Raw genomic sequence first — 14,253 nt, forward strand, 5'->3', positions numbered from 1 at the left:
CTGGGAGAATAAATTTCACAATCTCATTTGGCGTGAGGGAATTCTTTCAAGTCGAATTGACTTTCCTTCATTAAAGTAAAAAAATACCATTAGCTCCCCATTCTTCCTGACCCCCGGTCTCTGTCAGCAGAACACAGATCTAATAATAAACACAGAGGCATATATTCAAAGGAAGCTGATGATAAAGTAATTGAAAATACTCCCTTCTACGACAAACCTTACAGTGTTCAGATTGAATGCCTCTGAGAAAGGCATGTTTTATTTTTAACTTTTGTACACCACCTGGTGATTTTAGGCATTTTTAAAATAAATGATGGCACTTGTAGCCTCATAGAAGAGGAAATCATATTTATCTCCCTTACACTTTTTGGATAGTTCTGGAAAAAAATTATATCCTGCTACACATCCACAGGCAGTGGTCTCTGAGATAGGTAAAGGCTAGCAGTAAACACAACAAACTTTTATAAGACAAATTATTTTTCCAGGGTATCAGCTTTTGTGAGTCAACTACTTCATCAGATACATATCTGATGCTTTGACTCATGAAAGTACAAACCTTGGAAAACATTTTTGGCTTTTAAGGTGCTATCATAATCAAATTCTGTTGTTCTACTACAGACTAAAGCAGCTATCCAGCTGAGACTTTTATAAAGGTAGGGCTCTCTTTTCCTTAAATCTGTGATTTCTAATGCTGGGGCCATCAGACTCCTTAGGGAACAGGTGTTCTAAGAGTGTGGGATAATAGTGGATAAATAGTGGATAAGAGCTGGCTTTGCGGAGAGTAAGTTACAGAACTACTCACAGATGGCCTTCTAGGCCAGCCCTCTAAACAGGTTCCTACATACATTAGACCCTTAACATATTTAATAATAAAGTACATATTTTCACCCTTCCTGCCAAGGAGATTAGAGTGACGTATCTCAAAACCTTTTAAGGTTTTGCTAGGGAAAGTTGAGGGCAGGAAAAGAGGAAGACCCAATAAGAGATGGATTGACTCAATAAAGGAAGCCACGGCCTTCAATTTGCAGGATCTGAGCAGGGCTGTCAAAGATAGGACATTTTGGAGGACTTTCATTCATAGGGTCGCCATGAGTCGGAAGCGACTTGACGGCACTTAACACACACACACATCTCAAAACTTTTTAAGGTAGGTATGGCAGAGAGAATGACTGGCCCAAGGTCATGGGTCAAGCAAGGACTTGAACCTAGAACTCCCTGAACCCAATCTGATGTATTTATTTCCTTTATACCCCATCTTTCTCCCCAGTGGCAACTGAGAATGGCTTACATAATTCCCCTCTCCTCCATTTTATCCTCACAACAACCCTGTGAGGTAGGTTACGCTGAGTGTGTGTGACTGGCCCAAGGTCACCCAGCAAGTTTCCATGGCAGAGTGTGATTTCAAACCTGGTTTTCCTAGTTTCTAGCCTAAGAATATAACTACTATACTATCTCCCACCTATTATGCTATGCTGACTCAGAATGCACAGTCCTACAACCACTTAACTAATTGCAAATCAGACATCTCTGTGACTCTCTATTTCCAGTTGCTTTACCCTTCTTGAGCGTGTAATTGACTCAGATCAGCATCTTAATTTGGATGTTCACCTTTCCTGTCAACAAACCCCCATGAACTAAATCTATATTAGCAAACAAAAAAGATAAGGGCTTTGGAATTCAAAACAAGCTGCTAGAATGTTAAATCAACAGTCAGCCTTTCTTTGCAGGACCTTTAGATTTTTTTTTAAATGTATGTGTATCTGCTAGAGCTCAGATTGCTAAGCCCAGCGGGGATGTTAAGAAGCTTGTTTTATTGTGTCCTTGAAGAACTTGTGTTAGACTTGGATGGGTTTTCCTCCCTAGGAGCAGAAGTGCTCCCCCTTCCAAACTTTCAAAGTGTGGTTTTTAGGTTGACTGAACAATAATATCCCTGTGAAATGTCCCTGCTGACAACTTACAGGGAGATGGAGTGAAGGTCAGCCTGTGTATATCAGACTCAGCACAGAACAACTGCAGATCTGAAACCCAAAGCAGCTGTGGGAGAGCCATGACAAGGCAGTAATGCTAGCAAGAGCAAGAAAATGTCGCAGTGGAGGATATAGAATGAAGGAGTCCATAAGAGCCTGATTCAAAGTTAGGGTTATTATATTTAAAAGCCTAAAGGCTTAGGGCCAGGGTACCTATAGGACCACCTATAGTGGAGCAGTGGACTCCAAACTGGAGAATCAGGTTTGATTCCCCACTCCTCCACATGAGTGGTGGGTGTTAATCTGGTGAACCGGGTTTGTTTCCCCACTCCTACATATGAAGCCAGCTGGGTGACCTTGGGCTAGTCGCAGTTTTCTTAGAACTCTCTCAGCCCACCCTACCTAACAGGTTTCTGTTGTGGGGAGGGGGAGGGAAGGTGATTGCAAGCTGGTTTGATTCTTCCTTAAGTGGTAGAGAAAGTCAGCATATAAAAACCAACTCTTCTTCTTCTTTTACCTGCTCTCGTATGAGCCTGCCTGTTGAGGGCATCTTTGGAGGCCCTCCTCCAAGTACTCCCACAAGGAGAAATAAATAGAACCCTTTTAACAACCACTTGGGGATCCAATCCCAGATCTCCTATGGGTAGTTTGGCCAAACTGCCCATTATCTTGGGGGTTTGATTTCCCAACCTATAGTTAAAAAGCAGCCAGCCAGAGAAGGGGTGGAGAGTTGGATTGGAGCTGTGACATTGGGGAAGGATAAAAAAAACACACAAAAAAAACGACCCAGCATTGATGAATTCTAGAGTCTGTGCACATGAATCCTAATTCATATAGGCTCCTTTATGCACAATCCCCATGCTTAATAAATGGAATAAGTGGCTGGCCAGTTCATGAGCCTACATTGGTTCAAGTGTATCTGTTAACGGGCTGCTTGAATAAATGGAGGTTGAGGACAGGACCAGCAACCAATCCCCCTCTCTATATATTCACCTCTACCTAAATAAATATCTAAATTTGGCTCACATGCACATGAATGGTGGCCTTAAGATATGCCAGACCCAATAAAGAAGAATGGGCTACATGATTTGTGACCCAATGCAGAATAGCACTTTTGGTTCAAACTGATTGCCGTGGAACTTCCATTTTGCTTTCTGCTCAGATTGCAGCTAATTCAAACATCCTCCAGACAGGAGAATCTAGAACATGATGAATAATAAGTGGGATCTTGAGAGGCAGCTGTGGAAACCAATTAGCTGAGCTGGCATTTGCATATCAATCAAAATTAAAACATTCCTTGCTCAGCCGCTGCACAAATAGCCTCTTAAGAGACTCAAGGTGTGCACTTGTGATTTTCATAAGTAGCTATAAATATCAAGAGCTTTATTTAAAGATCAGGAATGGGGGTGGGAATCAACTAGGAGGACTTCTCTGATGGAAGCATGAGTAGCAATGTGCAAGATGAGCGTGTCCCTAAAAGACAAATTAATGTCATTAGTCATTCTGTCGCCAAAAATGGAGTGACCGTCAGTGAGAGAACCTTGGAACGCCCCCCAAATCTGGATAGTCAGACGCATGGATAAATTGGAAGTGCTACTCACTGTTCTATTCCTAGTATCTAGGGCAAGTTGGATGTGGCCCATCTTCATTGGCAAGGCTGATCAAAGACCAAAAGCTGATCAAGGGAGCTCTCCAGCAGTGTCAGCAAGGTTGGCACAGGTCAATGCCCTGGAAAGTTTAGCGCTGAGCAACAGAGGAGCTGTCCAAGCAGTGCAGGTACTAGAAATCAGGAGCAGGTTTATGGAAGCATTGCACCAGTAACTACCAGGCAACAACTGAGCATTTTTGAAGACTGCCTGGTTGCTCCAACTCTCTCAGTGCACCAGGAGGGCCTGGGGCTGACCAGACGTGGAGCCAAGCTTCCCCCTCTCAAGCAGGGCTCTGAAATGGGACCCCTCTTTCTGCCAGATGAACAGTGCATCTCCTTGTGTGGGGACTGGTTCATGCTCATTGCCATCTCCGATTTTGTAGGGAGCTCTGGAGATGAACCAAATGAGGAAGTGACTGTCCATTCAGCTATTGGTTGTTCTGTATGACACTCAGTGCCACCTTAAAATTCACTCGCTCCTGTACTGTGTACTAATGTGGGTGAAAGATCAAGTCCTAGTAAACTGTAGCTCTGTGAAAGGATCCAAGATACACAAAAGTAGTTTGGGAGAAGGAAATGAGAGCTGGTGGATTATACACAATGCAAACACAAAGAGGCTGAACGAAGGACAGAAGTCATCCATCGAGGGTAAGTTCTAAAGAACCATAAGACAAACAGATACTGGAAATTGCTAACATGTGTATCAACACAAGCTCAGAGCAGATCAAAATGCTTTCCAGAACAGAGAACTATCTTCATAAGACAGGATGCCATACCTGAGCATTTGGGAAAAGGCAGACAAAAATTCAGGTTAAAAAAAATGACAAAAGTACACGGTGGACACGAAGGCCCAGGTGTCCTGGAAAATGATGACTGGAACAATATTAGAAGTAGTAAGGATAGATCGTCCTTTTAAAGCTAAAGATTTCTTGATACATTATGTTGTAATGGTTCTCATTTTTTCTCAAGAAATAGTATTAAATTTATTGACTGTGGCGCATGATTGGACCCCTTGACTCTTCCCTCATGAAAGAGAGTGGCTATTAAAAGTGTGGGATATGATGAAAATGGTGAGATTGACAGTTCTGCAACAGTCTAAAGAACTCAGATCAGGTTTTGGAGAATATGTTGGCCACCAACATGTTGTTACAGAAAGAATTAATAACTTCATATTTTAAGATTAACATAATAAGTATATGTCTATCGATATTATTAGTATGGATTTTTGGAGTGGAACAAAACATTTGGCAGAGATTAACAGTGTCATCCTAAGCAAAATTACACCCTTCTAAGCCTATTGATTTCAGTGTTAGATTTCAGTGGGCTACGAAGAGTGTAACTTTGCTGTTTTTAGCCCTTAGTAAATTCTGAGCGAGGTGGGGAAAGTGGCTTTGAGACTCCCTCAAGATCCAGCCACATCAGTATGTTGCACAGCCAGAGAAAAAGAAGTAGAAGAGATGGTTCTTATACCCCGCTTTTCTTTACCAAAAGGAGTCTCAAAGCAGTTTACAATCACCTTCCCCTCCCCACAACAGGCACCTTATGAGGTAGGTGGGGCTGAGAGAGTTTGGAGAGAACTGTGACAGGCCTAAGGTTACCCAGCAAGCTGCATGTTTAGGAGTGGGGAAACAAACCCCGTTCACCAGATTAGAGTCCACCGCCGTTAACCACTGCACCACACCAGATTAGAGTCCACGCCAGATTAGAGTCCACCGCCCTTAACCACTGCACCACTGCAGAACCAGGTGCCACTGGAAACTGGAACAGCCAGTTGCTCCATAGCTCAATTCACTCTCGAAGTTTGTACATATGGCTGAAAAAAGCATGACTGCAGATCCAAAATGAGATCATCATTCAAGGTACATGCCTCTGTACTCAGTCTAAAAATCACCGGTCTGCAGCACCATACTGGGAGATGCTACCAATACTGGTTCTAAACTTCATTTCCATAGGCGGGGTTACTGATGGAACAGTGGCAAATATTTGGAGAGAAAAGATTCCCAATGTTAACTGCATCACTTTTGCCTTGTTCATCATTCCAAAGGGGCACCCCATGTTCATCTGTTGCAGCAAAAATAATGAGACTTGTGTCACGTTAAAGATCAACAACATTTCAGCATAAGCTTTTCAAGGACTAGAGCCAACTCCTTCAGACACAATGAGGGGATCCTCCTCATGTTGACATTTATGTATAAACTATGAAAAAACGAACTTCACATAATTAAATCAATTTTCACATACTAAATTGACTTTATGGGCCAATCCAGGTCTTCATACCACCTACATAAAGGGACTGAATAGTGACAATCTACTAATAGCAACTGAAGAAGTGGGCTCTAGTCAACACAAGTTTATGGTGGAATAACATTTCTTAGCATTTCTTGAAGACTCCTGTTTATGTTGATGTGTTAGCATCTTTGCACTAAATCAAAAATTCAGAAGCAGCTGCTATGTTTATGATACTGTGTGCCAACTATAATGATGCACTTAGGAAGATAGAAAATCCTCTTTCCTGCCATCTGGAGAGGGGGAAACTTTTTCTGCATGGAAACCGCTTGGGGCAATTTTGGCCATCCTGAATAAGCTGTCTGCAATTTCTGTGAGAACTGAGTGACACAAAAAGTCCCACACAACATGCTTATGGGGGCAATGTGAATAAGAGGAGGCATCTATCACATTTTCATCTCCCTCTTCCTTCAAGGGGAATTATACTTGATGCTGTCTACCTCCATTTTATGGAAAATGCACGAAGCTGCCTTCTACTGAGTCAGACCATTGGTCTCTCAAAGTTGGTACTGGCAGCAGCTTTCCAGAGCCTCAAGTAGAGAGCTTTCCCATCACCTACTACCTGATCCTTCATACTGGAGAAGCCAGGGATTGAATCTGGGACTTTCTGCATGTAAAGCTAATGCCTACCACTAAGGCACATCTCTGGCCACAACAACCCAGAAAGGCAGTCACTGTCCAAAGATCAACCTGTGAGTTTTGTAGCAGAGTGGGGATATGAACCCAGATCCCCATTTGAGTTAAACACTGTAACCAGTATACTATATGAAAGGTAAAGGTCCCCGGTCATTCCTGACCCATGTGGTGATGTCACATCCCGATGTTTCCTAGGCAGACTTTGTTTGTGGGGTGGTTTGCCAGTGTCTTCCCCAGTCATCTTCCCTTTACCCCCAGCAAGCTGGGTACTCGTTTTACCAACCTTGGAAGGATGGGAGGCTGAGTCAACCTTGAGCCAGCTACCTGAAACCAACTTCCGTTGGGATTGAACTCAGGTCATGAACAGAGCTTGGACTACAGTACTGCAGCTTACCACTCTGCGCTACAGGGCTCTTAGTATACTAAATTAGCTCTTAGATATTAGGCTGCCAAGGTCATTTCCAGATGTTTCTCCAAGAAGCTACAAATTCCAGAGGGATTACCAAGTTATTTTTTGCTGCAACAAAAACAAAATGGAGATCTGAGTTATCTTAAACAGCTCTACTGCTGCATTAGCTTCCTTGGGCTAGAGCCCACTTGCATCTGATGAAGTGAGCTCCTAGCCACAACAGTTTAGGCCACAATAAATCTTTTACACTCTGAAGTGCAATAAAAATTCTTTTTGTTCAAGGAGCAACAGCAGCAGGAAAGTAAACCCCCCAAACAGATAACTGGTGCTTTCAAACACGTTGAATAATGAACTTTCAATGCACTTTCAATGCACTTTGCAGCTGGACTTTACTGTGTGAAACGGCAAAATCCACTTGCAAACGATCGGTAAAGTGCATCGAAAGTGTACTGAAAGTGCATTATTCAGCATGCGTGAAAGCGCCCTTTATCTCATTAGTTAGATGGAAGGAAGTAGGAAGTTTATGATAGGAAATTTATGATCTTTGGGGGAAAGGGGGAAAAGAACAATGAGATAGGGCAGAAGAGTGAGTGGGAAGCGGGCAGAGACTTCAGAAGAACCCGCAACATGGTTCAGCCGCAGAGCACATTGTGCATACAGAAGGTTTCCAGTTCAATTCCTGGCACTTCCAGTTCAAGAATGCCTGGCTGCAGTCATTAGGAGACTTTTCTTCTGTTTTGAGAGCCTACCGAATGGCTGCTGGCCAGAGCAGACTGCAATGGTCTGGCTCCATATAAGGTAGACTGGTGCATCGTTATGTTTTTTCTTGCCATTTCTCCATCAAGATATAATTCCTCCCTCCCGATGTTGACAATATTAGTCTCATTTTACTACTTCCTGAAAATAGTTTTACATTTCAAACCACAGAAAGCCAGTCCTAGTGAGCAAGTAGCCAGAATATTTTTGCATTAAGCAGCATTTTTGCATTTACCCCAATCCAAAGACTAATTGTGCTGTACGAAAATAACAAATTGGTGTCCAGGTGAATCTTTACAGCAGCAGTGGCTGCAAAAGCCTCATCCGACCAACTTAAAAACTATGGGAAGCAACACCAGAACCCCAACAGTTATAAGACAGAGGCACAGCAGCAGAAACTAAGAGGCCGCAGATGGAATCAGTAACTATTAAGCCATCAGGACACAACCATTATCCTCAAAGGCCCTCTGAAATTAAACTCACTTGCCATTTAGATGTGAAGCATGAAGAAGTTATATAATATTAGTGCCACTACTCAAAAGACCTTGTCCCACATGATCATTGATCTTATCTTCAACAGTGAGGGAACACAGCACAAGGCCTCTGCAAATGGTGCTAATGAGCAGATTTATACAGGGGAAGACAGTCCTTGGGTATAGTGATCCAAGTGAATAGGTAGGTTCTGTGGGAACAGGAAACCAAACACTGCATTCACAGTCCACATGCAACTCATTCACACCCATCCCTTGCAAGGAAGGGAACAGATGATAACATGCAGCATCTGTGGTGGATCAGCATATTTGCTGATGACAGAACTGTACTGGGCCACCGTGGTACAGTGGTTAACAGCAGCAGACTCTAATCTGGAGAACCGGAGATTCCCCACTCCTTCACATAAGTGGTAGACTCTAATATGGTGAACCAGGTTTGTTTTCCCACTCCTACACATGAAGCCTACTGGGTGACCTTGGGCTAGTCTCAGTTCTCTCAGAAATCTCTCAGCCCCACCTACCTCCCAAGGTGTCCATTGTGGGGAGAAGAAGGGAAGGTGATTGTAAGCTGCTTCGAGACTCCTTTTGGTAGAGAAAAGCAGGGTATAAAACCCAACTCTTCTTCTCCTCCTCCTCCTTCCCCTTCTCCTCTTCCTTCTTCAAAGCCGAACTAGATGAGACACTTGGAGACCCAACATTATATTTTCTGAGTATTTTTTTTAAGCCTAGGAGGCTCAGTTTTGTTTGGCAAAACTGTGTGGTGGTGGAAGGGTAACCTATCTTTTTTAAATTTTCTTTTCCAGGGCTAATAACAACCTGGGAATCATGGGACAGGGTTCATTTTAGTTGGCAACACCATCGAGGCAGTATTATTTATTGACCCCAAAACTGGAAATGGAAGGAAAATGTTCCTAAAATTTTATGCCACTCATTACCTGGAAAAGGTGTTTAGAGAACTGTGCAACAGTGTGGATCTTCTGGCAGCAGAGAGGAGACTCTCTTGGCAGCATGTCTATCAGCTGTATAAAATGGAGCATGAGCTTTGTTTTCCCTTCCTGCTTCAGGAATTAAAGCCAGAGGCATGAGCCAAAGGACTGATCCCTTTTGGCCTGTGGCCTTGAGCAAGAAGAAGAGTTGGTTTTTATATGCTGACTTTCTCTACCACTTAAGGAAGAATCAATCCAGCTTACAATCTCCTTCCCTTTCCCTCCCCACAACAGACACCCTGTGAGGTAGGTGGGGCTGAGAGAGCTCTAAGAGAGCTGTGACTAGCCCAAGGTCACCCAGCTAACTCCATGTGTAGGAGTGAGGAAACAAACCAGTTCACCAGATTCGTGTCCACCGCTCATGTGGAGGAGTGGGGAATCAAACCCGGTTCTCCAGACTAGAGTCCACCGCTCCAAACCACCGCTCTTAACCACTACACCACGGTGGCTCAGTTGCATCCAGAACCAGCCCTGGAGCTGCCCTGAATTTTCTTTTTTTGCTGTTGATTGTTGGTTTAATCGCATTTATGGTGGTTTCTTTGTAAGCCACTTTGGGCCCCAGTTGGGACAAAGTTGGGTAGAAAACTTTAAATAAATAAAAAGGTCACCTTCTGCGGACCCTGCAGCTGCATCTATCACAAGGACACAGTTTGGGGGTGGGGTAGCCAGATGTATTAAAGATGATGTAATGCTCAAAACTGGTGCCAAACTGACATAGTAGAGAGACCAAATATACATGCACCTTATATTTTTTAGCCTCTCCATCATAGAAGGAACCTCAAACACTGTTGGAAAAAGCTCACCAAACACACAAGATTGGCGCAAAACATTTTCTAGCATCTTTGCAGTAATTAGGTAACGTTTGCTTTGAAATATTTATTGTTACTGTACCTTTCAAACAGAAGTCGCTCAAGGGCATGAATTGAAAGGCTCCGGCAGTCTATCAGGCTCTTTGAAAAGCAGCTCTCCGCCTTCCACTAAACATTGCTTTTCAACTTTCAAACAATTGTTAGAGATAGACTTTGAGCGCTGTACCAGTCACAATGAGGCACACTCGACAGATGCACTTCAGAATCCACCTTTAGCCCCAATCAGAAATGCAGGGCCTACGGTTCTCCCCTCCCCACACTTGTACTCAGGCAATTGTCCTTGCTCCTTGCTTTCTCCTTCATAAAAATGTCACCATGCTCGCCTTTCGAGTTTTAATTCCATTTGCCTCTACATATCTCTGCGAGAGTGGATTTTCAACTCTTCTTCATATCAAAACACTCTTCTATACCACCCCTGCCTGCTTCTCTCCTGCTCTGAGCTTGCCTTTTTCTTTCCATACCCTGATCCCTAGGGTTGCCAATTCCAGGTTGAGGAATTCTTGCATATTTTGGCGGGTGGAGCCTAGGGAGGGCAGGGTATGGGGAGGGGAAGGAGCCCAGTGGGGTATAATACCATAGAGTACACTCTCCAGGGAAGATGATCTATGGCATCTAGAAATCAGTTGTAATTCTGGAAGATCTCCCCACCAGGAGGTTGGCAATACTACATATTTATTTGCTCAAAGACAAGAAACAGCCTAAATGTTGAGGATGACATGAGGTTGGCTTTAACAAACACTCAGCCACGAATTTTGAAGCTGGTTACCCAGATGCAAGTACAACCATCACATTAAATATTAATTAATTATTTAACGAAATTAGTTAATTAAATATTACGTTGGAATTATATTCTGAAAAATCTATTTGTATTGTGTTTTCTTTATCCTATTGAAAATGTCATTTATGGCTTTATTATGTAAATGTCATTTATGACTTTATTATGCAAATGTGGCAGGGTCGCAGGTTACTTGGCAATTGTAAAAGGGGGTCACGACTCGAAAAAGGTTGGGAACCACTGCTCTACATTAAAAGACCCCTGCAAATAGAAAACCAGAATGGACCTTTCCCCCTTGCACTGCTGGTTTTCTATTTGCAGAGATCAAATTATGTGAATTATTTGCAGAGAGTTTTTTTTAACACAGAGGAACATTCAAAGTTAGAATACACCAGCTGTCTCAAGTGGTGAGATCTATTCTGTCACCACATGGGTTGGATCACTGAATTTCACACAGTTCTCCTCTCTGTTACAGCCCCATCCTACCTGACTCTTGTATACTCAGGTTTTACACCAGGTTCCACAGACCATCTGTAGTTTACAATGTGCCATTTCCCGGTGAGTTATGAGATCCTGTCACAAGTCAGAAAGGAAGATCCCAAAGATCCTTCCCAGGAAAATCGGGAATAAAAATCAAGATAAGTTTCTTTGCTTCTTTGAGGAAATCACTGAGCACGGCTTCCAATTCAGCATGTACAACTTGGATGACTTGAAGGCCTACAGCCGAAAGAAGGGCTACTGCCCCATTTACTCAGTAATGTGGCTGGGTGTTTTTTGCTTACTTTATTTATATTCAACCTTTCTCCTAAATGGGGACTCAAAGCAGCTATTTGAAAGACTATCTCTTTCCATATGTCCCTGTGTGCCCTGGAAAACAGGCATGCCTTGCAGTATCTCCTGAAGGTCTCCAAGAAGGGGGGAGCCATCTTTTAAAGAGGGAAAGAGATTTGGGGTTTGCTATTTTATTTTCAGTTTTAATTGAATTTTTTTAAAAAAATATATATTGGAAGCTGCCTTGAACCATAAGGAAAAGCGGGATATAAATATTTTAATAAATAAATAAGTTGACCAGCCTTTGAATACAGCAACAGAAGCAGTACGTGTCTAAAGAATACCAGAGCTCTAAACAGAGGTTGTACTTATGAATGAGGGCTTCTCCTTTGGCCATTCTGAAAAATTAGCTGCAGCCACAAGAGAGAAAGAAGAAGAAGAGAGGCATTTGAGGTTGTGTTTCATGGGAGTTGAAGAGGAGCAGGAAGAGAAAAGAATATAGAAGCGTAAACTCAAGTAACAGCAAAACATTACAGATTGCTCCTTGGACCTTCTGAGAAAAATTACATATCTTGTTAAAAGGCACACTTTTTATTTTAGGAGTGCCAGCTTGATATTAAAAATACCACCCTCTAGGGTGGAATTATAGGCATTGGCTTGCCAGCCACCACCATTTAAATTTGTAACTCTACTACAAATGAATACATTTTTTCTTTAAGCAAACCCTTTACTGTCTATGTGATGAATATGATTACTGCATCTGCTTCCACAGTATCCACCTATAATACGTTCTGATTTTCTTTAATTTCCTTTGGATTATCACACCATTTCTTGCTTCTGTTGAATACTGCCAGGACTGACATAACTTAAAAGCCTCCTTTAAGCATCATATTGAAGCACTAAATTTATATTCATCTTGACTTTTAAACTTTTATCAAATTGAACACAAATGCAACTTTGCCTTCTTTAATGCCCCTGTCTGGAGAATCAGCCAGCCCGTGCTTTGTTGTTATTTTAAATAATTGAGTACTTCAGTAAATATGTTTTCATTTTCAAGCAACACAACATTTGGCATGAAATTAAAAACAATTCTGCACTGACAAAGAATAAATAGGCACATCTGTATTCTATTAAAGCCAAGAAACTAACATAAATTGCAGTGCAATCCTGAGCAGAGTAACACTCTTTTAAATCAATTGAAAACAATGGGCTGAAAAGGGAGTAATTTTGCTTAGGACTGCTCTGTTCATCACCAAAGATTTTATCCCATAGTAATATAGTGTTAACTGCTGTGAGATTTCTGTTTTGTCTACTGTGAAGGGAGGTTGCAAGTGGGCCCCGAAAACTACAGTAAATTGATAGGGTTGCTGATCTCCAGCCAATAGAGATCAGTTCACCTGGAAAAAATGGCCATTTGGCAATTGGGCTCTATGGCATTGAAGTCCCTCCCCTCTCTGAACCCCGCCCTCCTCAGGCTCCACCCCAAAAACCTCACGCCAGTGGCGAAGAGGGACCTGGCAATCTTATAAATTGAGAAGCAGTCCCATTTCAAAACAGACTTACCAAGAGGAACTCCCCAAGTATTAAAAAAAAATCCAGCCAGAAGGCTAAGAGAACCATCAAGGAAAAACTTACAGTAACTGTATGAACCTCACTCCGTTCCAAGCTTTCACGAATACAAGCAAAATCTGTTGTGATTTCTCAGTCTGTAATATTTTTAGGTAGAAATAGTGCATTACATTTAATTTATCCTTTCCACTGCCTGTACTGAAGACCGCTGTTAAATCCCTTTTCTTGCCTGGAGTTGCTTTTGTTGTTCAGCTTTTTAATCAGGCTACCTACTGACAATATTGAAAATTGCAGCTGTTTTTTCATCCCCATGCCGGGCCATTCAGTGACCAGGAAGAACCATACCTGAATCTGCCATCCTAAGAATGCTTTCCTGGGAGTAACCCCCATTGAATAGACCTGAGTAGGATTCTGAGTAGCCCTGCTTAGGCTTTGTCTCTAAATATGCCTCAGCCTGAAACTTAAATTAATTTGAATTAATTTGATTTGGAAAGGACTGTGGCAGGGAGGTGGTCATCCCAATAACAACATTTCCTTTGCGAATTCACACTAGCAATAGGGTTGCCAACCTCCAGGTACTAGCTGGAGATCTCCTGTTATTATAACTGATCTCCAGTAGATAGAGAACACAAATCCCCTGGAGAAAATGGCCACGTTGGCAATTGGACTCTATGGCATTGAAGCCCCTCCCCTTTCAAAACCCCACCCTCCTCAGGCTCCGCCCCCAAAACCTCCTGCTGGTGGTGAAGAGGAACCTGGCAACCTTAACTAGCAACCAGAATCCTACTAGAATGTGTATATTCAACCACCAATTATTTTGTGGGGTCTAGATTCAATCACATGAGCCCCGTGGCGCAGAGTGGTAAGCTGCAGTACTGCAGTCAAAGGTTCTGCTCATGACCTGAGTTCGATCTCGACGGATGTCGGTTTCCAGTAGCCGGCTTGAGGTTGACTCAGCCTTCCAGCCTTCCGAGATCGGTAAAATGAGTACCCTGCTTGCTGGTGGTAAAGTGTAGATGACTGGGGAAGGCAATGGCAAACCACCGGTGAACATAATCTGCCTAGGAAACGTTGGGATGTGACGTCACCC

The sequence above is a fragment of the Euleptes europaea genome, chromosome 13, assembly GCF_029931775.1.
Source record: "Euleptes europaea isolate rEulEur1 chromosome 13, rEulEur1.hap1, whole genome shotgun sequence".
NCBI lineage: Eukaryota > Metazoa > Chordata > Lepidosauria > Squamata > Sphaerodactylidae > Euleptes > Euleptes europaea.